Here is a 25,864-nt window from a genome sequence, read left to right as displayed (position 1 = left end):
TTTTTTTTTTTGCATTTTCTCTGCTAGCTGTATGTCCTCAGTAGTTACAAATTATTAACCTTCCATTATAAACTTTTCTGAAAGTCTAATTTAATATAATTTGATATACAACCCCAGTACATGTAGTTTCCAAACACAGTCTTCAAATTTTTCAGGGGAGGGAGACCTCAGAAGTAAATAGTCTAAGTCTATATATTATGAAATCATTCTTAAACTAGATACCAGACGTCTCTACAACAGCTTTCTAAGGGGGGGGGGGGACCTCGTATAAACTTTTGCCTTAAAAACTATACATGCATCTTTACTGATTAGCACTATACAATTCTCCTCCGCAGCTGTAACAACACCTCTCAAAGTAGCTGGCACCTTTCTATTTTGCCATCTGTGTGTCACTTAATTTCTTCTAATCCCACCTCTAACATAAGGAAAAAGAACAAAAACAAAAACAAAAGCAAAGTTAGATTCAATAAGTATTCCTGACCTTTCTGGTTTTTACTGTCTCTTGGTTGTAGTCTTTCATTCTCACACGCTCCCCGGCGATCTTGAAGGAGTTTTTACTTTCGGTTATCTAGCTTTATGAAGACCAATACACTCATACAGCTAGATAACCAAAGATAACAACTCGCTTCCCTCACACGCCTCTGTCTTCCTCTGGCCAGATTCCAGATCCCGCTCTCTCTGGCAGTACCGAAGAGCAGTCCTCCAGGACACTTGCCGTGCACAAGATTCCTTCTTGTATGTGAATATGACCTGGTTTCTGTTTGTGTGTGCGGCTAAAACATCCAAACGAGATCTGTTGCTTTCAAAGTTTATTCCGAACTTTTTTTTTTTTTCCTTTCAGCAAGTAATCTCCGGCAGCGTTAGCCAACAATTCATCTATTAATATCAGAAAATAAAACCAGCTATTAAGATGCAGCGGGCGGTTAGGAGTGTGCAGCAGCATCCGTCCCTCCACAGGCCTCTATTTGCATTGTAAATTGCTTCATTCTCACGCAAGACTCTTTAGCCTCCCTCTATAGAGATGTATAAAGCCAACGGCAATTTCCAGCGCAGGTTAAGGAGGAAGGAAAAAAAACATCCCATTCTATAGAAGAGGTGACAGCTGATTCAGGGATCTGCTCCTGATCCTTTTGGGTTAGGCACCATGAGCTTTTTACCAAGCGGTGGCAGCTTGATTGCACATATCTTGTGTGTGTGTGTTTTAGGGGGAAGATCCTCGATTTCACAGGGCTTCTAGGCTGGGGAAGAGAAGATGCCGTCTTGCTGGTGTGCTGCTGCCCCCGGTCTGAAAGAAGGAGAAAAGGGCCATCATTGGAGGGGCTTTCACAGCCAAAACGTGGACCAGCCCGGCAAGGTCAAAGGTTCGAGACCGCGGGAGACCAAGGTAATGATGATGTCATGAGAAATCTCAAGTACATGGTTATTGATATGCATCAGTGATCAGCCAACTGCCCCACGCCTCCTGCCCGAGCAGCGGCAGCGGCAGCAGCAGCAGCGGCAGCATCGCTACAAGCCCTATTTTCTCAATCAACATCTCTTCCGCTAGCACTACCGACTGCTCCAGGAAAAGCAACCCGCGGCCTTTTACCTCTTCGGTGCTACTGTAGATCGCTCTAATATCCAAAGACTGGAAGAAATCTCTCTCTAAGGACAGATAAAAGCATTTCAGATCTGGGGAACGTCTTTGCCTGCGTTTCTCTTCTGGCAGATTGCATGGGCAGACAGATGGAAGGCACTTTGCTATTGCTTAAAGCAGGGCCTTGCTTTCTGGGGCTGGGAATCAGATCTGTATTACGCAGTGAGTCGATGTGTGATTACATTGACAATTTGCTCTGGTGGTGTGTTTTTAATGGCTTCACAGCTCAGTCATGTTTTGTATCTATGTACCATGGCGATAGGGCAGCATATTTTGCTCTGTAAGTTCAAACGGAATGCTCTAAGCAGGCCGACTTCATCCTGTTTTGTTTGTTTGTTTGTTTGGTTTGTTTGTTTTAATGACTGTATAGGGTGTGTGCCTTAGAATCTGGCACAGGTAAGCACTGCAGCATTAGTTTCTACTGTTGTACACAACTCTGCTGTAATAAAAATGCTGAGCCTTTGTTTATAGTTTCAAACATCAATGTTCATACAGAAGGACAAAATACACTAGTATTCCTTATGAAATTATGAAAAAAGTATTGTTACCTCATGAAAAAGACAAAACACCTGGGTGGTAAGAGCATAACTCCACCCCTCCTTCCCCTTCCCCACCCCACCTTTCTTGTATCTAGAGGGGACTATTGTTTTATTAATTAATTAGCCTCCTTCCTCTCTTAGGACTTTTCAAAGTGTAAATATGGTCACTTGAAAAAGCTCTTTTCTTCTCCTCCTTCGTAATGGGTAATCTATGTTTAATGCATCTATAATATGTACAGTTCTAACAGTCAGATGCCCCACAACAGAATATCTAAGGTGCAGCCCACATAAGGTGCATATCCACCCTGGGTGAACTTTACTGATTGTTTTCCAAAATTAGGAGTCCTGTTTGGTGGTGTTACTGTTCTTTAAAATATATGCTACAAGCGAATGTTATCAACCTTCATATTCATTTCACACATCACTAGTTTATCACAATACTCTCATTTCTTTAGGTTGACTATTTTCCCCAATGACTAAAACACTTTCAGCATTAATATATACTCTTCCATTAATTCAGAAATTTATTCACGTTAAGACATGAGTGTGAATATGCTTACCAAATTACATACAGAGCACACATATATAAATCCAGAGAAAAGACTGACAAGTAAAGAAAACCAAAATTGCTAAGCCCCAATCTAGAGTTCAAACAATAATATTACACCAATTAAAGATACAATTTAGAAACATGGATGCCAATTTCCCTTAGATTTTTATTTACTTTTTTTTGGTGAGCATTCATGTTCTTATTATCTAGAAAAGTCTAAGTTGGGGAAATAGTATATGTATCTTTCTTATCAAATCCAATTGGTACAAGAAGTATGATCAGAAATGGCTGCATTGGGTGACATATAAAATGTACATGCAAACTACAAAGTAATTCAGAGAAACACACTCCCATAGAGTTACTGCTCCTTCTTGAACTACGAGGTCACAACATAAACTAATGGATAGAATTGAACACATCACTGAGGCACATGCCACTTTGACATTATGTAAAACCATAATGAGCTTTGCTGCCTTGGAAGATTGAGAGTATTTTGGCTTTGCTTTCCAAGACCTCGAAGCAGAATCATTAGTGATTTGGCATGTACTACATAAAGCAAGCATATGATCAGATGAATTCAATTCTTTAAGTCAAAACCCTAAGGAATGCCAGATATTTTTAGAATATCTTTTTGCTTTACATATGTCTGGGTGGGGGGTGGTGAAAGTAGAGATGTGATACATGTATGTGTCTGTGTGTCAGTCCATATTTGTGTGAATCCACAAATTAGTGTGGCTACATTTCCACATTTAAAAATTAAGTGCATTTTTAGAACCCAAGTAACTATCATGAAAGCCAAGACACAGACCACTTGAAGTGCTTCTACACTTAGAAGCTACAGAAAATACTGTCTTAAAATAGCATATTCTAAAGCAGTGCCACATAGTCATATCAGCTGACTCCAGGACTGGCCCCCATGCATGCCACATATACTGTAGATTCATTGTGAGAGCTCCAAAAAGTGAAAATGGCTAACATAATGATTATGGGCAGTCTGCTCATTAGCCATATAGCCAATCAAATATTTTACCTCTCTATCCTCTTTCAAGGTATGGAGAAATAAAAGATATATAGCAAGGCTTAGTACTGAACACCTGATTATTTTGAATATTGCCAACGTCCATACCATGGTTTATCATATACAGTTCAAGGACTCTATTATTACTTGGGATTTGAAACAGTTGAAACAATTGTGCTGATTCCCAGAAATGCCTGCCATGCATTGTTATGAGCAACTATTAACACCTACATGTTTATATTTCAGATATTTCTGTTTTTCAGAAAGCTATTTATCTGAGCTACAGAATACCCTTTTTGAAATCTGCATATTGAAGGATGTACTGAATTCAAATGGCTTGCTTGCTCATTCTCTAATAAATTCCCATTAATGGCCAGTAGATTAGGACATGATTGTCATGCTTGTTTTCTCATCTTTTTATAGGTCTCCAGATGGCTGAAACATGAATTGAAACATCCTGGTTTTCTTGGGAATAAACAATCTCTGCTTAAGTCAGAAGTGAAAAGTTATGATTTTCCACATATTTGGATCAGACTCATGCTATTCCATAAATGCAAATAATCAGGTTTGCTACTAATATTTAGAATACCTCTCTGAATCCTATTCAGACTACTGCATGGTATATAAAAAATTGGCCTATTACTGAAATCCCTTTTTAACACTGAGTTTGTAGATTCTTACGTGTGTAAACCACAGTCCACTAATACAGTCAAGACTACCATTTTCTAAATAAAAGCCATTTAATTTACAGTGATTTGTATAGTTCAGGCAAGGTACTTGTCTGGCTTACTTTCTAAAAAAAGTGTCCTATTATGTCTTCTGTATCCCGAATTTCATTTTTTATAGGCAGTTACAGGTTATGTTTGCATTATCCTTGATATATAGTATACAAAGGCTACATACAGGGGAAAAAACTGCACATATGGAAACTTAGATTTTTCTGGAACTGTACCTATTGCATGAACTGGGACATATGCAATACACTACAGACCTACCACCCAGCAAATGATATTCTATTTGGACTTTGTACGTCATTTTTATTTTACCAAATGTAAAAATTTAAATTACCTTTGGCTGGTTGTATTGTCTATTCATTTTATGCTTCTTTGTAGTCTCTTCTGAAAAACAGTCAAGAAAACAAATAATCACAGTTTTAATATATACATATATCTATATAATCATGTTTAGATTTGGCTTCATTTTAAAGTATCACAATTACCATGATCCCTTTAAATGCCAAGAGATTCCAAAAAACCTCAGTACAATGTATGCTGGGCTTCAGCACCCACAGGGTTAAATATGCTAATTTGCATTTAAATGGAGACATGCATGATAATGGGAATGCAAAATATGCAGAATCTGGAGGGGTTTAGGAAATTAATTTTTTTCTTTCTTCTTTTCTTTTATTTTTAGCTTGGAAGAAGAGGGACTCTTAAAAAACATTAGGGATTTGAACACTATAACCTGCCATACAAAAGACGAAGGAGAGTTCTTCCATGTAAGAATTTCAAGACTGGAACAAAGTCGTATTTTCTAAATGTTTAAGGAACTAGATTTCCAGGCCTTTCAAACAATGGGAATCCCTAGATAAATATCTAATCCATTAGAAAGATGCAAATAGTTTACTGTAAGGCCACTGCACGGTGAGATGTGCATTCATATCTATGGCTCCTGATTGGCTATTTCCTTCAGTAAATCAATGAATAATGTAAAACCTGATTGCTGTAAAGTGGTGGATTTTTTTATTCCCTTCCCCCATTCCTCCACGACTCAATATATTAAAGAAGTCTTACTCTCTCGAAAATAGGTTGCGTTTCTTTTATGATTTTTTTTAATGCTTATTGTTATTTTGGAGTAGTGGGGTGGGGCTACTGGTTTTGCAAAATGAAAGTACTCCACTGGTTCAATTATGCTGACTATGGGAGCTCCTTTCCCGAGACAGGGCCCTAATTACTTGTGGCAAGGTGGGGAAGAAGGGTGCTGGGAAGAGTTGGGCACCAGAAGAGGGAGGAAACTGGATCCGACCCTGCCATTCTGGGCCCAAGGCAGCCACGGCTCCAAAAGAGCCTCCGGCCATGGCCGTGACTTGACAGGGCCTCCGGTCTAACTTCTGATCAATACCACTGCTGCCCTGACCCCATAAGACAGTCCCCCATTCAAGCAGCGCCGGTACATTTGCAAGAGAAAACGCCGCAGACACCTATGCAAATACAGTTCCCACCTCCCCGTGTTCCCTCAGACAATTCCAGGCCACCGAAGGAAGGTCTTGCCTCCCTCCGCGGGGTCTGGGCTCCAGGCAAACTGCAGGGACCGGGATCCGCTCAGATACCAGAAGCATCTGAAGCTGAAATGCTCCAAGTCCCAATAACTAACCATGGTAGCTGTTATCTTGATGAATCTGAACTTAGGATAACCCTGTAAAGCGGCCTTTCGGCTCCCAGAATTCAAAAGGCAAGAGAAAGAGAAAGTGGAAATCCATTAGGTCTAGTTAGCTAGTGTACATAAAGTTTACACCAGAATCCAGTCAGAGCCTCACTTCGTTGCCAGGTGATTGCAACTTTAAGGTGGTTAAAAGATTTATTCAACAAAATGCAAATCCTGAACCCAGGAACGCAAAATACGATTGGTTTATAAGAAAAAGTCCCCCCACCAACAACACAAAATTACATACAAAATTCCCCTTTCCCATGTGAAATTTTCCTGGCATCTCTCTGCAATTGGGGGTCAGACCGCTGGATAATTAACAGTTCTGGCTCAGACAACTCAAGAGATCAACAGGTTTAGCATCCGAGACTCACAATCAATTAGCTGAAGCAAAGCCCCGGACTGGCCCGCGGAGCGACCCGCAGCGGGGCTCTGCGGTCACCAGCTGGAGGACGAGGTGAGGAGCGCGGGCGTGGGGCTGCAGCGGGCTGTTGGCCCTGTGCCGCCGACCGAGTTGCCGCCTGCGGGCCGCGACGGTACTCACTTGCTCTCCTCCCTGCGCGAGGCAGTGTTGCCCCCCAAATCCAGCTGAGCAGGAATCGAGGCGCTGGCCAGAAGACAAGATCCAGAGTCAGTCACACACAGGGCAGCCGCAGTGCAAAAGCATGCTCCTTTCGGCGTCTCAAAAAAAGAAAAAAAAAATTTTTTTCAGATCATTCCTCTCCTTAGCACATTTAAAACTGCCGCTCAATTCCACACGGTGATTCTTGCTTGATTGCGTCTAAAATAGTTTAAACGGATCTTCCCTTCTTGGGAGAGAGAGAAGGACGCAAAAGACGAAGGAAGAAAAAAGCCAACTTTTCCCCCCCACTCCAGGCACTTGCTCCCTGAGCCTCGGAGTGGAGAGTGAAGTGGTGTGTGCGAGGCTCGGCAAGTTTTTGGGGGGGCTGTCCAAGGTCTAGTCCAGCCCCCTCTGCCGAGGAGGACGTGCTCTGAAACTCAACCAATTTCCCCACTGCTTTTGTTACTGATGAACTGAAGCCCTATTGTTCATCCATTGCCACGGTCTTTTTCAGTCCCCACACTACGTTCTGCGTTGCCAGAGATAATGAATTTGCACCCAAACCTCTCATAGTCCCCTCCTGACAGACGGAACAAATTAGAAATGTCTCGTCTGAAGGAGGGCAATGGCTACATTTTCCTATTGTAGGATGCAAAGCACACATTTCTTTGGAAACTTCTTTTGCCTTTTCTATCTTTTATTTTCTCCTCTCCCCCCCCCCCCGTTTCTATTTTCCTCTTGATTTCTTTAGACTTTCTCTCCCTCTCTCTTTTTAAAGAATAGGCCTGTCTTGTTTTTCCAATGCACCATTTTATGTAACTTGTGGATCTTTTCTACCTTCCTTCTTTCCTCTCCTTCTTTTTTTTAAGGACTCCCTTTGCAATTTTATTTACAAACTTGGAGAATGACCTTTTGACTTGCGGACTTTAAAAAAAAAAAAAAAAAGAAAGGTCTTTTGGTTCAAGTCCCCTTTCCTCACTCCTCCTTCTCTTTTTGTTGTGGTCGTCAAATGTGTTTGGCTGAAGACAAGCAATACATTATAAGGATTTTTATTCTTTAAACTCCAGAGCTATTCAAAAGGTACCAGGGACGCGCCATAGGGGTTATCTATTTGAGGGGGAAGAAAAAGCGTGTGTGTGTGTGTGTGTGTGTGTGTGTGTGTGTGTGTGTGTTCGTTCCAGGAAAAGAGGCAAAGAGATGTGGGAGAGTGTGGGTGGGAGTGTGCAGGGAGAGAAGGGTGGGGGCAAAGTGGGCCTCCTGGAACACGAGCCGGGAGGCTGTCAGGGGTGTAGGCACGAGAGGGAGGGTGCAAGAATCCGTCTCGCCGAGGGCGGCTTGCACCCCTGGGCCTGCTTGCGCTCCCAGCCGGCCGCAGCCTGGGCGCGGGTGTCTGCGCGCGCGGGCACTTGGTCCGAGCCTGCGCGCGTGCGACCGGGGGCGGAACGGGGGCTATAAAAATTCAGGCGAGTGGCCCGTATGTAAATGCGGCCCGGGGGCGGGGGGGGGGGGCAGAAAGGAGGTGGTAATGAGAGCCGCCGGCGCAAAGACCCGCCGGCTGCCCCCAGCTTTCCCGCCAAGTGCAGCCGGAGGACAGACAGCCACGCGTGTCCTTGGCGGGAGGGCCCCCGCCCGCCGCGCGCGCCCGCCCCCCGCGCACACGCATACACTCCCCTCGAAGGCGTGGGGCCCGGTAGCCACGAGCGTGTCAGGAAAACAAAGCTAAGGTTGCGAGGTGAAACGAAGAAACGGCAGCTGTGGCGGCCAAGGGCAGGACTGGGAAGCCGACACCGCGTCCTCCGGCGCCCCTTCCTCGCCAGCCAACGGCTCTGCCCTCAGCCCGGGGCTCCACACGGCCCCGGCCCAAAAGAGGCCGAGGATCGTTTTTTAGCTGCCTAGGAATGGGGAGCGAGCAGAAGCGGGGGCGGATGTGCACTGGGAGGTGCCAGTGGCTCCCGCCCGGTGCGCAGGCACGCACACGCCGGCGCGCGGTGCTGGGTGAGGGGCGGGGGTGGGGAGTAGTGTGAAGGCCTCCCTGCCGGGTAGCCGAGAGTCGCTACCTCCTCGCCGAGGCTGCTGAGCTCCAAGATAAAAACACACCAGGCTGAATCCGGCGAGGCAGCGCCCCAGGCTGCGACCACGGAATGGCTTACACCTCAAAAGCCCTCCTCCCACACAATGTAATAGGAAAGGCCTGGCTGTTCAGAGAGAGAGCCTTCTCTGACCAGCACACCCTGCCTCCCCAAATGGGTGAAACTCGAACTCCAGCCCAGGATCTCTGGCTGAGATGGCCCCGCAGATAAATCCCAGAGGCGGTCTCGGAGAATCACCCATCTCTCTCTCATCTCGCTCGCAGCCCCTGCCTTGATGCTCACCAGCCCAAGGACCCCTTTAAAACACACACACACACGCACACGCACGCACACTTCATCACATTACAACGCAGGCTAACAGCATGCCTGTTAATGAAGCTGATGCGCTTAATGAGTGCACAGGTAAATAGGTACCAAAAAGAGAAGCTCCCACCAGTCGGCTGGGCGATTTACCTCTCCCTACTGGAAACACGTGTAGCTTATCATGTTTTAGGAATGATTTGCTGTTGTCTGAGGTCGCCCCCTCTTCTTGTTGTGGAGAGAAGCCAAAAAAAAAAAAACAAAACAAAAAAAAACCCGCAAAAAGAAACGAAAAAAACAAACAAAAAATTATGTTCCATTGTCAGAGTCTTCTTTCTGATAAGCTACCTGAGCATTGGTCTTATAACATTTGGGGATCTGATCTGGTTTGTTATCTGTTGATTTTGGTTTGTTGTTTTTGAGTGTGCTGTTTTTCTGAGGGAAGCAAAAGAACGTGTATTTGGTGGGGTTGGAGGCGCAAGACAAGAGCTTGTGTGTGCGGCCGGAAGGCTGGAGAGTCTGGAAGCCAGGCAGTGGCGAAAGAAGACGGAGTCTCGTCCTCCCCGGGGTCGGGACGGGGCCCGTTGGCCTCCTCCGGCCTGGGCTTGGCTACTGCCGCTGCCGCCGCCCGCACTAGCGGGCTCCGCCGGCTGCCGCTCCGTGTTTTCCCCCATCCCGGCTTCACGTTCAAGGTTTAGCTGCGAGGTCACGTCCATTGACGTCAGCTCCCTGTCTCCCTCTACGTCCGGCTACATTTACATACATCAAGGAAATTAGGGCATTAAAAAAATATGCAAATCCTGCGCGGAGAGGAGCCGGTGCATTCCTGGCGCGATCGCCTTTTATTGAAGCTTTTAATTAAAGGGGCCAGTTGGCGAGCCCCTGAAACAACCGCCAAAACCCCCAAAAGAGAAAAATAAACGCTGTAGCCTTCGGGAACGGTTGTTTCGGCTCCTGTTCTGTGGGCGGCTGAGGACCGCCGGCTGCCGGGCTCGGAGAAGAACAGGTTAGAGGAGGCAGCTCCAGCCCATGCATAATCAGGGCTCCGCGGCGCCTCCATTCTTTCCTCCTCCTCCTCCTCCTCCTCCTCTCCTCCTCCTCCACCTCTCCTCCTCCTCCTCCTCCTGCTCCCGCTCCTGTTGGTTCCAGCGTGTATTATTTTTAATACTGATGCATATGTAAAGATATATTTGCATTTTTTAATTCGCGAAAAGTTCAGATTGTATCGTTTTATTGATTCTCCCCTCCGTTCCTTTTTTTGCTATCTTACTATGTCTATCTGTCTTTCTTGTCCCTTTCTGTCTGTATTTTTTGGCGAGTGTCTGCTGCTGTCTCTTGGTAGATAATATGCACAGTTCCCTCTCTGCTTCTGTGTATTTAAGGCTCCAAATATGCACATCTGTCATGTATGTAATGCCAGCTGTATAACCTCCTGCTTTGGTCATAAAAGAAAAGACACATTTTTTTTTTTTTTCTTTCCTGACATACCCCCTTGGTAGGCTGTAATGTCCATCGCTGAAGGCTCTAAGTTTGATTATCTAATTAACTTCATATTAGCAAAAACACAGTTCGGGCCAGTGTGTTTGAGATAATGTATGTAAAAAGGGAAGTGACTCCAAAGATTCTAAAGAATTTTTGTGCTGATTGCCTGAGAGTTGCGGCATTCGCTACCCTATAGCCTTATAGCATTTCTTACTGTAAAAAAAATTATTTTAAAATGTGTAGACACAGCAACGGACAGCCTTCTGCAAGGAAGACATTTTCAACCATGTTGTATGTTGTACCTTATCTGCTACACTCAAAATTTACTGAGTTTCATTTTTATCTCATGTGACTGGAAACAGGCACATTATCTCGATTGAAAAGCATCCTTAATTCCTGATTTTGAAATGAAAACAAATGAACAAAACAACTGACTATATTAAGTCAGTTGATTTACCCTAAAATATACAGGCCTTGAGTTAGATTTCAAGCAATGGTAATCTCGTTCATAGGGTCAGATTTTCCTTCCTGGCAACGTATCTATTCAGCACAATGGCTTTTGGAAATATATATGTATGAAGTCCACTTTTAAGATTCCCCCAAAGCTATCATTTTTAAAAGACTGAATCCATAATTGCATAGCCACCAAGAACAGCAAGTATGCACACATGCAGCTTATTCAATTAAACAAATCCAAGTACATGCACAGGTAATTAGTTTTCTTATGAATAACTTACCTGCACAGATACTCAGGGCAAGCCTCGGCCCTCCCCAATGGCTTTCATGTATAAATATTCAGATGTATTTTCTCCCATTTTAAACCTACAGCTGTATGCCATCTTTCATGCTGGACTATCCAGCATCCATTTTTAGCACCCTTAATTCTTATGGCATTTCCAGCCTTACCTCTGGCTGTAGTTTTTCCAACCCTACACCAAAGTGCTCATATGATATGTCACCCAATAAAAAGTGGTCAGATGGCTACACGTAAAACATTAAAAAACGGAAACACACTCATCCTTTAGGTTTGCCCTTACCTTGCCATAACATAGCAAGATTGCCTTTCCTAAAATACGTTTTCAGCACATTTTATGAATAGTTGCAGAATTTCACAACTGGTTGCAGAATTGCCGGTTTCTGGGGGGCACCTGGCTGAGCTAAACAATTCGGCAGGTTAAATGTCTCTTCCAGTTTGGCTTCAGTTCAATCGTGCGTGGCGGTTTGTTCCTGCCTAGACTCTCTAACATACCTGCCTGCCTTTATGCAGAGAACAGGACAAATACACCGCCACGTTTCAGGGCGTAGAGTGGCGGTGCATATATTTAGATGGTACTAGCAAGGAATGTGTGCATGTACGGATGTCTGTGCATGCATGTGTGTACAGACGTGTGTGTGCGTGCGCGCGCGCGCTGTGTGACAAGGGACACAGAGAGGTACACCTCTTATCTCTGATCTCTCAGTAATCTCTTTTTCTGTTTCTAATCTCCCTTATTGGCTCATGGTAGTAACCTGAAGCATCTGAACCGTCACCGTCACTGCCGTGCGCGCGCTGTGGCTTACCCCGGGGGCCGGTGGCTCGGTGGCTCGCTGGTTCAGTGGGTGTTGTGGCGGAGGGTGGGTAGCGCCGCTGCCGCCGCCGCCGCGGGTCCGGGTGCTCTGTCCCAGCCCGGCAGCCGAGCGCGCGGTGCCGGAGCCCCCTCCCACCCCGCCCTCACCCCCATCCTCCCCTCCTCTACCCTCTGCGCCTCCCCCCACTCCGCCCCGCATTACCATATGGAGGCCGAGTCCCTGCGAATCACAGCAGCAGCGGGCGGCATTTGAATAAGCCCCGCAACCTCGGGCAGACCCCAACTCCTCCACAAGCTGCGTGCCCTGCATCTAGGGCCACCACTCCGTCCGGTAACCTGGCAGCGGCCGACACCTCCCCAAAGTGTCCAGGCCTCCCACTTGCTACTTTTATATTAACTTGACTGATAGGATCAGGCGATAAATGGGGTGTGGGGGGTGGGGGGCGGAAACCGAGAGAGATACACACAACATAGAAGAAAGGGAGCGGAATGGGGGGGTGGAGAAAAGAAGGGAAGGGAGAGGAAAGAGGAAAGGAGCTGTGGTGGTGAGGGTGGGGGGTGGGATGACAAGGACAGAAAGGAAGACAGAGGCAAAGGAAAGTGGGAGAAAACAGAAAAGAGAGCCCAAAGGGTTGGGTGAATAAAAGTAAAATGGGGAGGCAGTGGGGAAAAGATGGGAGGGGGGAAGATACCCAAATATCTGATTTTGGACTTTCCAAGCTAAAAATATCACCTCACTGAACTTCAGAACCTCCAATTAGACACGTGTTTCTCCCCCCTCCCACATAACCAAATGATTAATTTGCCCTCTCAGTATCAGAAATAATTGTTTAGAATTGTATAACAGATATAGATTTAACATAAAGGAGTCAATTTTGTGAAACATAGCAAAAGGCATGACATTTAAAGATGATGTTGGCCACCTCTTGTTAAAAAATTAAGGCTTCCCTTGAATAGTTAGACACCTGCCCAGCCTTGTCCTCCAAGATAGTGAGACCAAGGCCCAGAGTCAGGAAGAAGACGTGTTCCAAAATATTTTGGACTTTAAGTAAGAATTTTTCTATCATCCTCTTTGATATTTGATTGATACATTTTTCCTCTTCACCAAATGATTGCGTTTATCAAAAAATATAGATCAAGTGTGGGATTTTAAAATTTTTTACTGCAAAATGTTCCCACATTTTAAAAGAAGATAGGGCTTTTAAACGTTAGTTTAAATACATAGCCAGTTCCATTTTGAATGCTAACTCAATAACTCGAAGTTCTGAATTTGGCGTTTTCAGTGCGGTTCCCCCTTACTATCTACAAATCAGAACAGTGATTTTCCTGTATAAAACATCAGAATCATAAGAAAATCTCCAGTTACCTATAGGATGTACCCAGTGTAAATATTCCTTTCAGTATTCATAAGCCAAACCTTCTCCTTTTGAGACACACACAAAAAGAACGCTTCTGATTAATAATCTCTTACGCGGCACACCGAGGCCGAGGACGAAGGCAGGGAACCGCAGGACGCCAGAGAAGGGCGCAGAATTCTCAATACCTAGAATTTCAATACAGAGCCCAAAGACGTGCTAACTACTAGGTTTCCGAAGGGGAATAATATTTGGCAAGCGATGCTTTGGGAGAAGACAACCACATACAAATACTGACTCCTTCCTGGGCCAGGGGAGGGGGGCGGTCGCGATTACCCGGCATTTCTGCGTGCAGATGTGTGTACAAGATGGTATGTAGATCGCGCATGTGGCCAGGCCCAGGTTTCTTTCTTTTTCTTCTTTTTTGAGGCAAGAAGTTGAAACCAATCCACTCTTTGTGTGGCTAGCTCCCACGAAGCTGGGATTTCAACCTCTTATTTTTAAAGCCACTGTAGAGCCCCGGTTGAATCTCCCGGCTCAGGATTCTACCAAGACGCTCCCTATGCCCGGTCGCTGCCCACAGCACGTGAAGAGAAGAGAAAGGAGGGAGAATTGGTGGCTTCAAGCCGCTTCCGTCGGGGCCCCGCGTTGCTCCCCAACAACCCCCCACTCTCCTCTTTCTCTCCCCCAAGGCGCTCCCTTAGGCCGGCCAGTGTCGCTGCGGTCGTGACCAGGTGAGCGAGAGGAGAGTCCCAGGTGGGTAGCGGCCCTCTCTCGGGAGCTCTGGTAGGTCTGTGAACCTGCCTGGCGCGGCAGGCTGAGTGGCGCGGGGGGCCAGCGCGGGGCTCCTGGCTCGGGCCAGCAGGGGAACAGCGACACCTACTGGCTACGCGGGCACCGCGTCGTGGCCGTCGGGGCGGCCCTGGGCTGGGGGTGCTCGTCTGCGTGGGCTTGGGAGGCCACAGGAATCTGCGCCCAGGGCTCGTCCTGCCCCTCTAGGCCTCGCCTGCCCCCAGGAAGACAAAGCCTCAGCTTCTAGAGACTCCTCGGGGGGTTGTAGGATGAGACTGAACAATCACGCGGGCACACACGCTTCCCAGCCCGAGGTTCTTTCTTCTGAGTACCGAAGGGACCCGCAGTGCAGTTGGCCACCGTTTCCTAGTTTTATGAGAGACTCAGACTGAGGTTGGAACCCTGACCTCTTCGGGTTCATGACCCAGGCCTCTTCTCCACCACCCCCATTTCATTGCTGACTAAAGATGATATCTTTGCAAATGAGGAACCTAGGAGAGTTCATTATCCTCCCTTAAGAGGAGAAATGTGCGAGTCAAGGACACAGGCTCACAGTCAGTGGCTGGCACGCAGACCAGCCTAGCCTTCATGCTCGCCAGCCCCGCGCACCTTAAGCGCGCTGTCACCGTTGCCGGGGATAGAGATTGGGTGGTTTTTCTTTAAGGATTATGATCTTCTTAATTACGCCGGAAGTAAAGGCAAATTTGGGGTGATGGCGATATTTCGAGACCTAAGGGCACATACAGATTCTAAAAATGTAAATGTAAATGCTTCGATTGTTGGCTTTGGTTGGGAAGGTTGGGAGAGGGTGCCACGGGATGGCGAGGCCTGAGGAAAACCTAGGAAGTAGGAGGCCACAAAGAAACCAATTCACGTATTCCAGACTTACTTTCTCTTATCAGTCTTTTCTGTTCAAGCAGAAAAGCCATTTCCTGTGAAAAGGAGGTGGTCCCAGCAATGGGTGGAGGAAAGAGGGATCTTAGGCTCCTTTTCTCCCTCAGATACCTCCTATTTCCCGTGTTTGGTTCTGAGTCTCACCTGGGCCTAAGAAACCTGATTTCGTGCGATTCGGGTGTTAACTTGCTTGAGTATTAAAAAATATATTTCTTCTCCTGAAAGATTGGAGTATCTGAACTAATATGAATCCTTGAGATTTTTCCATTGAAAATAATACTTATTAAAATCCCAGAATTAAAAAAAAAAAAACTTCTCATAGAAAGTTCGAGTTCATCTTGGAAATTATTTTACTTAACTTTAGATACTGATTGAAACTAGGGTCTAAAGTGATTTGAGGGGTGCCTGGATGGTTCAGCAGGTAGAGCATGGGACTCTTGAATCTCAGGGTGGTGAGTTCAAGCCCCATATTGGGAACGGAGACTACTTTAATAAATAAATAAATAAATAAATAAGCAAGCAAGCAAAGTTGAATAAGGTGAAATTAAGAATAAATAAAGTGTTTTGAGGAAAAGGGGGAAAGGACTCTTGTTAGGGCTAAATTTTTGTCTGCATTATCTACAATTGCAACGTTTTGCTAATTCTGTTTTGTTTAAATAAGGTTGGAATCTCTTAGTGCCCCTAGAGTCAAGAGTCTTAGAACCAATTTCTTCCTTTTTTTTTATTAAAAAAGTCTAAAATGCTCTAGAAGCCTGCCCCTCAACTATTTGCAAGTATTTTCTTCTTCTTTTTAAAAATTATCCTGCAAGTCTCTCTGAATGTATTCTGATAATATGTGAATTCACATCTCAGAGCAGGCCCTTAGCAGTTTGTATGATGTATAATAAAACCTGTATTACTAATAATGAATAAAATAGAGCTATATCTTAATGGCATTCTCTCAATGAGTCCTGCACCCCACTGCATATCAAAGTCAACTTTCTCATTGTAAAATGGAAACCTTCACCAAAAAAAGAAAATGATTACAGGAAAATTAAATTACACGGGCACACGACAAGCACCCATCAACCAAACCCAGTTCAGAGGTCTCTGTGTATTGAAAGCAATTTGGCAAATTCAGGTCTTGAAATGTTTTCCTTTCTTGGGAAGCATTAGGTTTCTAGAATGTAGCTTCATTTGTGACTTGAAAATCTTAGCTAGAATAATTTTTCATTGTTGCTTGATATTCTTTGGTTTTATTGACATCTAAAAATTGTTAATTTATTATTAAAGAAAATAAAAGAAACAGAACTTATGTGTCAAAATGGTGGAATTTCTCTGTATACCTAATCACCCCCAAAGCATAATCATGTTAAACCCCAATTAAATTCGGAACAGAAAATTAGGCCAGCGAAATTGTTTCTTATTCCACAAGAAATGTGAATATATGCATACCATTATATTATATGTAATGTAATATACAGATATATACAGATATATATCCATGGGTTTTACAGTGATGTGTATGTGAACTAAAGGTGGAGATGAGGCTTCTTATTCTATTTAGGTCTTCCTTAATATATTTCTCTTTTAATTCCTCTTTCTTAGCAAGAAAATTAAGGAATGAAGACAGGCTAAGCTATCATTAGACTGTATCTGTGTTCCTTTGTCACACCTGCCCTCCTCAGGGCTCGCCTGGGAGGAGGTGTGTGTGTGTGTGTGTGTGTGTGTGTGTGTGTGTACTTCCTTCCCTGCTTGTTAAGGAGCATGAAGGAAGAAAGGGATGCAAGGATGAGAATATTGTTCAGAAAGGCACATCATTGCATGTGAAAAAGAGACAGTTACATTAGAAACCCCACTAAATCCCAGCTATTTGGTTATCTGGGGAGGGGAGGCTTGTGTGTGGTAGCTGGCAGGCTGATTGCAAAAAATTGTTTTGGGGAGAGGAGAGGCTCCCTGCCTTGGGAGTGGCCTCCCTTTTAGCTTTGGTGAAATCCACAGGGGCTCAATGACGTTTGGTTACAGGGAGTATAGCTCCAAGGACACCTGTGTGCATCTGGTTGGAGACGTGTGTGTGTGTGTGTGTGTGTGTGTGTGTGTGTGTGTGTGTGTGTAGGGAAGAAGCAGGTGCTTCATCACAAATACCTTTGAAAATATATTGATCCTAAAATTCTGCCATGTCATCAATTGGTGTCAGGCACCAAGGTCACTAACATGTCCCAGGTTCACTCATGGACCGCGACATTATTGCTTTTGATGGTATGAATATGGCTTCTTTCATGTCTTTGGTTCTTTATGGTACTTCCTTAGAGTGGGGCGAGGCTCTAGCTTCCCCCTCCTCCCTTCTTCTTCCCCGCAAACAAAACCATTCTACCACTTGAGCCATCTGCCGCAGGTGTAATGGATGGCAGGGTGCCGACCTAACCACACTTCAGTCTCTTCTAGGTCGTCACCGCTCTGCACCAAACAAATGAGTCCTGTTTCGCCACTAGGGTGCCGAGGTGGATGGTGGATGCCGGCCCCCGCCCCTGGCAGCGTTCAGCGCTTAGAAACCAGAGCCAGCTGACAACACACGAAACACACAGGCACAGAGAAAACGCCGAGCCAACGCGCGCTCCCTCTGTCCCCTCCCTCTGCTCTCTGTACACAGGGAGGGCACGTACACACTCTTTACACATTTAAAAGCCCTCGCGACTATGAATTCTTGGTTACTTATGATAGCCTTCCCGACTGCACATAGCCCCTGGTGTGTATATGTATGTGTGTGTGTGTGCGCGCGCGAGCGAGCGCGAATGTGCGTGTGTGTTTAAAACGCTTATTGGTAGGTAATCAGCAGCTGATCAGACATAGTAATCCAATAATATTTTTGAATACATACAATTTTTCGTTAAGGGTAATTTTTTTAAAGGAAAAAAAGAAAACTATCAATTCCTTGCGCAAATCTCTGGTTCCCAATTTAGGTTCCAGGGAACCGCAGAGCTGCGCAGTCCCCTCCTTGCCAAACTTTCCCTTTCTGAGGTTTGAACGAGGCACAGATTGTCACTTCATGACAGAGCAGGATCTCATTTGCACGCAAATGTGTAAAAGAAGGAGCTGTGGGACGGCGCAGCACAGAGTGGGAAATCGGGTAGCTGGAAACCTCCCGTGGTCGCCTGGAACCCTGGCAGGACGCACGGGGTGCCCCAGGGCAAGAAGCCGGCGTCCAACCTCCCAGGCGCGCACCACATCCTCTTGGCTCCCGCCCTCGGACTGGAACCCTGCCCGCCGCCCCCACCCTCGCCCGCCTGCCCTCACCCCACTCCATTTTCATCATTATTTGGGTAGCCCCAGGTAATGGTGCCCGTCTCTCGGGCCTGGGCTACGGGGGAAGGCTGGACCCTGCCTGGAATCGAACTCCGCTGTTCCCAGGGTACTTACCTCGAGCGAGGCCCTGGCAAATGGTGGCCCAGAAGCGTCAAGTTTCCTCTCCCAGCCGTTGTGCCAGATTCCCCTCCTGCCTGCCGCTCCTCTCGGCAGGCTGGTCTCTCCCTCCCTCTCTCTCTCTCTCCCTCTCTCTCTCTCTCTGTCACACACGAGGATTACTTGTGACTTTTAGAGGCAAAAGCTTGCTTATTCAGAAGAGAAAGGGAGGGGGGAGACGGAAGGGAGGCGGGAGGGAGGAGAGGGGGAGAGAGAAATAGGATGGAGGATGAAGAGGAGGTGGAGAATCAGAGGTAGTGAAGGCGTAGGTAGAGGAGGAGGAGGAAGAGGAGGAGGTGGAGGGATGGGAGGGGTAGGGTGGAGTAACCGAAGATGGGCTGGGATGGGACGCGAGGGATAAATTGCTCCCCACCCAGCTGCAGTGCGACGCCCCCAGCGTCCCGGGGGAGCCGGTGCGTCAGATCGCGGCTGGCCGAGGCGGGGCAGTACAAAAGCGCCGCGGGACCCCCTTCGCAGGCTTCTACCCAAGCAGACTGAGCGCCGGAGGCCGCTCCACGCTTAAGCTCGGACCGCGGAGGGCTCTCCTTCGCCCGGACAGGGGTGGCTGTCTAGGGGCTCCAAGCTCCACGGAACTTTGATTTCATTCTCGGGCGCCTAGCCATCTTCGCCTGCGTCTCAGACAAGAAATGGAAGCCCGCGCAGTCCCCGCGCGTCCTCACCCTGATCTCCGGCGCCCACCTTAGCCATAGCCCCTGGTGCGGGCGACGCTCACACGGGCGGCTTCCCCATCGCCCAGGCTCAGCCTCAGTCCTGCGTCTCTGTTCACAACTGGGGCAACCCCCTCAGCTTACTTTTACGGAGGGGCGTGTGTGTGTGAGTGAGTGTGTGTGTGTGTGTGTGTGTGTGTGTGTGTGTGTTTAGCGCGCGCACACTCCAGGCTAGAAAGAAGGTGAAATCCTGGCACGAAAAAGTAGCTTCGGTCTCCTGCAGCTTGGAGACCACGACCAAGTCCGATCATATCCAGTATTTGAGATTCAGCAGCAAGGACCAAGGCGGGAGCTCACCGGATCATTTCAACCCGAGTTTCTATGTAGCAAGGATTGTTTGTTGTTGTTATTATTAAACACGAAAATAGGCCTTAAAAAAAAAAGTTGCATAGAAGGAAGGGGGACATTTTAGCAATTATCAGGAACCAAAAGTTGTTGAAATGGTTTTCTTGGATAAGAGCATCTATAATGGATAAAGGTGGAAGGCTCAGACTGGTACAAAACCGTTTTATTACGTGACGGGATTAAAAAATAGGAGCATGCTTTTTCGGCACAGACGACCCATTAGTTCTGTTAAATGCATTAAGCCAGCCCAATGGAATGATTACATGGCAGCGTTTAATGTACAAATATGGGGATAGTACAGAGGTGCGCACAAGCGTTCCTAGAATTCTCTGGGCACACACACACACACTTATAGAGAAAAGTTTAAACACCAGCAGCCTAAACTCATGAAAAAGTATATTTTCTCAAACTATTCCTCAGATAAGGTAATTATCCTCTGCATTTCCTTGCTGACCTGTAGCTGCGACGTTACAGTTATAGAATACGCTACCGGGATCGACAGAATTCTGCTTACATTTATCGTGGGTGGCACGTCATAAAATGCCAGAGGGGGAGGGGAAACCTTGAGGGGCGGGGAGAAGAAGGCTTTTATTAACAATTATATTCTGCCATAGCAGTTTAATTTAAATAACAGCAATGATGTCACGGTAACCATCCTCCTTCTCCCACTGCAGTGGATGGTTTGGTGAGCAATGCATTTGTATATTTAGTTAAGGATTAGTATTGCCATAGACTTGTAGACCTATTCTGTGGCATAAAAAAGTCCCTGAATGTTAAACTGCTCAACATTTGGCATGTTTTAGAACCCATTTACCTGCCGGATATCATTCAAGAATAAGAATGGTAAAATATTGCTAGTGTGTGCCCACCCCAGTTTTGAAGGAAAATGGAACAAACGAAGTTGTTCTTTAAAAATTGTTCGTTGTAGGCAAATGAAATTACTTCCCCTCAGCAAAAGGAGCCGGTGTGCAGTCTGTTAATTACAGACCGTATTTTACCAATCCAAAGTGGAGTTGGAAAAATTCTTTTGGAGAGCCGTGATAGGAGAGAAAGTAGGAAGCACGCAGACCCCAGCCCAGCCTGCCCCACTGGGTCGCTACGCTACAAGCGCACACCGCGCACATCAGCACCCCGGTCCTCGCGCACCCGCGCGGTTTGGAGCTTGTTTTCTGAGGGTGAGAGTGCAGTCTCCGTGGATCAGTAGCACATTTACAAGTGGGTAATTGTATAAGGGCAACGTTCAGGCTAGAGTACAATAGTATGATGGAGAAAGAAGTCATTTTTTCATTATTTAACAATTGCTTAATAATTAAACTGCTCTGCTTATTGAATACACTTTTACAGAACGTGCTTCTTTCTTTGAAATTATTAGCTGCTGTTTGCTTCTAATCCTGAGGCCTCAGGATTAGGGTCCCCAGAGGAAGGGGAGGGGGCTCAACAAGGTGCAGCTCTGAAATACAGAACAATTAAGGTAAAAGAAACTAATGGATTATCTGATAGGTAGAAGATGACAAAAGAAATTTCGGTTATATTTTAAAAGGCTTAACATTGTGCAAAACTTTTCTTTGTATTTTAAACAGTCAACTTTATGAATTGCATTCCTTTTTTCCCCTACTCAATCGTCTATGATGACCTCGGAGATTTCATCTTCTTTACTAGCAAAATGTCCCGAAATGTCTCAATTCGACCCCCGATAGCCACTGATGCCCCAACGATGTACAGCTTGCCCCTTTGGAAGGTTTGGGACCCTTTAGGAGGACTCGAGGAAAACCCCAAACGGAAACTGGTTCACTCGTGACTGCACTGATGAGTGTGCTCTATGTGTATCAGTCTTTTAAGCACCATGTGATTAGACCGGAAAGGTAACTTGAAAACACAACCTGCTTCTGGGCAAAATCATTTTGTCCTTTTGGCATGAAAGTATAGCTCTATCTCCAAGTTCCTCCCAGGAACAGACGGCTGCATGTCAGGGCTGGTCCCTTCCCAGATCACTACAGGATCTTCAGCTGGAAGATGAGATCCAGCAAACAGAATTCGTGAAGAAACTCCTGTGCATTTCAAAACAGGGTGGGGGGTGGGTGTGGGGGTGGGGTGCTGCTTCCTGATTCTTTTTGCTAAGAGCTCCTGTGATAACATCCATGGCTTCCACAGCACCAAGGAAGCAATAATTCACGACTAAACATTTTTGACCAGGGCATATCAATGGAGCTAGTTTAAACTTTGTTTTAATTTTTTTCTGCAGATATTACTCTTCTCCCTGCTTATTTTCACAAGATTAAAAAAATTATTTATTGGTAATCATTGGTGCTACAATTAACATAGGGGTACAGGACACTTCAGGGTCATGAAAATATCAGTGTTAAAGGTTTGCCAGCTTTACCTCTGTATATGAGAGCTACTTTAGAGGGAGAGAGGTTTTTATTTGTGTAGTTTGTGACTCAAGTCTTTGTAAGTGTGAGTTTTCAATTGAACTCACCAGTCCAAATTAAGGAGTTGGGATACATGTCCAAATCTGTAAATAACCATTTGGATACCCAGCCCCTGGCCATTGTTTTACAGTTACTGTCATAACTCTCCCAGCCTTTGTTTTTTAGCCTTCACTTCACCTTTAATGATATGACATTGGTGACTGAACATGGAGACTTAAATTTAGCCTCTCAGTTGGTCATTTAAACATTATTTCCTATGTTATCATTCCAAATTAAACCCACTACCTGAAATTGAGCATTTGGCTCTTTAAAGCACAAACCCTTCCTCGGCTCTTTAATAGTTCGAACCAGCCCTTGACATTGAAATCCATGAAGACAACTATTTGGTGCCCACAAGTAAACTGAAGGTTTGGAGAGGGAGATGCTCCCCATTCCTAAATTTTCTTTCGTGTCTGTCTTATAAAATGGGGGCTGGCAGTTTATGAAATATACTTCTACAGCACACCAAAATTGGTAAAATATTTTTAAAATTCTAATTGGGCAAGAGTCTCGTAATCTTGGCATCTTATAAAGAGTCTCGAACTGGCTCTCTCTGGTTGACTTTTAGAGACCTGTGCCTGCCCGAGGTTGCTCTCAGGCGAAACTACTGAGATGAAGGCTGGGCTCCTTGTCACCTGCGAAGATAGTTTACCTCGAATCTCCTGATTTTGCGTCCTATCTTACACTCAACCAGGCTCGCAGGAGGTTATGTAGGCTAATAAAAGGCAAAGAGTCATACGCTTTGGCCAGAAAACAGAGAGAGCCGGGGGTGGGGGGTGCCTCCTTCACGCCCCTCCCGCCTGGACTTCAGGCCACCCTTCGCTGAGGCTGCGGCCGCCGGACAACCTCAGGTGAGCGGCTCCGGGAGGGGAGCTTGGAGGCTGGTCACAGGGCTCCCAGGCCTGTCTCTGGCCCTTCTCCGGGAGTGCTTTGACCTGAGCCGCCATTCCGCTTGGTCTTTTCCTGCAAAAAAACACCTGCTGCCGAGGATCAAGTACACCTGACACCAGATGTAGTCAAAAGGAAAAGGAAAAGAAAAGAGAAAACCCTACCCTCCTTAATTCCGTTTGGTAAGAGCCCGGGCTGCCAAATCCATTACATAATGTCAGCTCAAGCTGACACCTGTGTGGGTGCTGAGCTGGATCGGGTTCTGGCGGCGGATCGGGCCTGGAACGTTGGCTTGGCAGCGCCCGGGCCAAAGGCCAAGGAGAAGAGGAACGAATTTCGGGCTGGGGGGCGGCGCCTCGGTCTGGGGAGGGAGGTGGGAACTGTATCCTGGAGGAGAGGTGTCAAGGGTGGCTTCTCAGTACCTCGCAGACACACACACACACACACACACACACACACACACACACACAAAATCGAAGCCGCAGTTTCTAGGTTCCAGAGTTCTCTCCAGGGACATCTGTTGTCCCTCGCTGCTCCAGGCTAGAGTGAGCTACCTGAGGCGCCCCCTCAGACCTTTGTAAGGGCGGGATACTCACCTGCTGCGGGGCCTCCGAGAGCCCTCTCTACTGGCCTGCACCCGCCCCCTGGGTGCTATTGATGCTGACCTTGGAGGTAGCTACGGCGTGGCCTAATGGGAGGTCCCTTCCCACTGAAAGCGGACTACTGGCTTTATTAATCGGCCATCATTAAACCAACCCAAGAGAAGCCCTATCCACAATGAGGGCACGGCAGGTATCTTTTGCCTGTAACTGAGCAGTTTGGATAAACCGTGGCTAATGCACTGACTCTCGCTCTCCCAAAGACCTGAATGTCCAGATTTTTGGGGTCTACACCAATGACTCCGTGCAAAAGGTCGGTCCCCAAACTGCTAGGATATCCACAGTCCTCCTTCCCAAGCCTCCTGTTTCCCCGCTAAAGCGAAAGACCTCCGACCGCGTAAACTCCTATCAAAACCAGTATTAATTTCCCCAAAATTTTTCTCCAAAAGAATTATGAGCTCCTCAGGTGACCCTTCCGCCCACCAGAACACCGTAGGAAAGGCACTTGTCGTGGCGGTTTACAAATATCATAAACTTGGACAGCGCTACTGGATTAAACCTGAGCTTCGTTTCATGCCGTTCTTAGGGATTTAGCTGAGGCCCTGAAGACATGACTCAGTCTCCTCAGTCCATAGTGGGAAATATTCTGGGGGCTTTAGTTGGGAAAGAAAGAAAGAAAGAAAGAAAGAAAGAAAGAAAGAGAAAAAAAAAAGCTAGGTCTCAAGCTCTGTGTGTATCTTTAAAACAAAACAAAACAAAACAACAACAACAAAAAACCCCACGAACACTCAGCAAGAGACAGGGACCTTCCCTGGACATTTGCAGGCACCCGGTTCCTCGCAGGTTAAAATCACCAGGGTCGCTTTCCTAGTGTCCCTCTCAACCACCCCACCCCACCCCTTCCTCCAGACCGCGTCAATACGCATGAGAAACGGCGTCGTTTCCTTTTCTTTGCTCTACCAATTTCAAAGACATCTGGGCATTTTTATGTACTCCGCGCCCTAAATAAACATTCTTTTATATTCGTGTGCGCCTAGGACGGTGTGGACCTGGACCCCTTTCCCCCCGTGGCTACCGAGTTGGAAAAATCCGCCCGGAGGACCTGTATGCTAAAGGGGCCAGAACGCACGCTGCCCAGCCTCCGAAAGCTGGAGCGCAGAGCCTGCCCCGCCGAACCTGCGCTAGCAGAGAATGTTATCTTTACAGCAATTTAGCAAGCCCCACAGAACAAAAGTTAAAGCGTGATGGCACTATACCTTGCCCCGGGTTACTCAGGCGCCTGTCTCCCATTTTGGACATGCTGGAAGTGTTGGGTTTGGGGAGGTTTGCTTTGGCTGGGTTTGGGTTGCCTATATAAGCCCTGACGGAGTACTGTACCGAAGAACGCGCCTTGATGGACTCGGGTGTTAATTAACGCGCGGCTAATTTGAGCTTAAGGAGCGGGGGGCGGCCGGCGGCGCTGTGAGCTGCGAGGGGCCAGTGACCTCTAGTGGACACGAGGGGATATGCAGCTCCAGCGAGTCTGCAGTCGGGGCTCCTTAGCGGAGAAAACTTCTGCGTGCGCGGATGCCTGGCGTTTCCTCTGAACCCAGCGACAGGGAGGTACACGGGTCTCCAGTTTAAGGAGAAGAGAACCCACAGCAAGGGATGTCGATCCAGGGCTTTCCCCCTTCCGATGCATCTGAACTCTAAACCTAACGTGTTTTTATTTCTAAACACAAGTCATTGTTTACAGTTCCTTTCAGCAAGGGAGGGAGATCCTGCGGAAGGGGTTTGAGAAGTGAGCTTCAAGAACTTTGGTTTCCGAACCTACAGGAAAGCAGAGCTTTCGAAGCTCAGGGGGCCTTTATCCAGTCGGGGAGAGGAATCAGAATGTGTTTCTGTAACCAAAGTTCCTCAGCACTCCCGTGACCTGTTTTTGCTATTAAAATTTTTTTAAAAAGATGCTTATTTGGCTAACAAGAGGAAAGCAAAAGAGCAAATGATGTGTTGAACAGTCCAGATGCCTCTGAGTTCACACTCCTCAGGCAAATTAGAAGACATACGCCACCAAAATACTAGTAACGATAACACAAAAAAGCCTTTTCACATCTTAGAAATAAAGAGAAAGGCTAGGAGAATGAAATGACCTGGTTTTGTCTCACCTCCATTTATTTAATCAGTTAGCTAAACTAGTGTAGAAGTTTCG

General features: G+C 46.4%; 2 long non-coding RNA genes across 6 annotated transcripts; one reads left to right on the top strand and one right to left on the bottom strand.

Moving 5' to 3' along the window:
- LOC132681195 (uncharacterized) lies at positions 1-25,059 on the bottom strand. 5 transcript variants are annotated; one of them, XR_009610934.3, is made up of 4 exons: positions 24,933-25,059; positions 6,712-6,848; positions 4,812-4,861; positions 1-1,285 (listed from the first exon to the last, which is right to left on the bottom strand). It is a non-coding gene; the product is annotated as an uncharacterized LOC132681195 (long non-coding RNA). The 5 variants fall into 5 exon arrangements; XR_009610933.3 differs by lacking the exon at positions 24,933-25,059 and adding an exon at positions 18,607-19,356; XR_009610935.3 differs by lacking the exon at positions 24,933-25,059 and adding an exon at positions 12,372-12,548.
- LOC132681196 (uncharacterized) lies at positions 1,275-5,597 on the top strand. Its single transcript, XR_009610938.1, has 3 exons — positions 1,275-1,384; positions 4,167-4,308; positions 5,157-5,597. It is a non-coding gene; the product is annotated as an uncharacterized LOC132681196 (long non-coding RNA).
- Positions 25,060-25,864: the final 805 nt, after the last annotated feature.

Source organism: Panthera onca, chromosome A1 (genome assembly GCF_046562875.1).
Source record: "Panthera onca isolate mPanOnc1 chromosome A1, mPanOnc1 haplotype 2, whole genome shotgun sequence".
Classification (NCBI taxonomy): domain Eukaryota; kingdom Metazoa; phylum Chordata; class Mammalia; order Carnivora; family Felidae; genus Panthera; species Panthera onca.
This window is presented reverse-complemented; position numbering and strand designations above follow the sequence as displayed.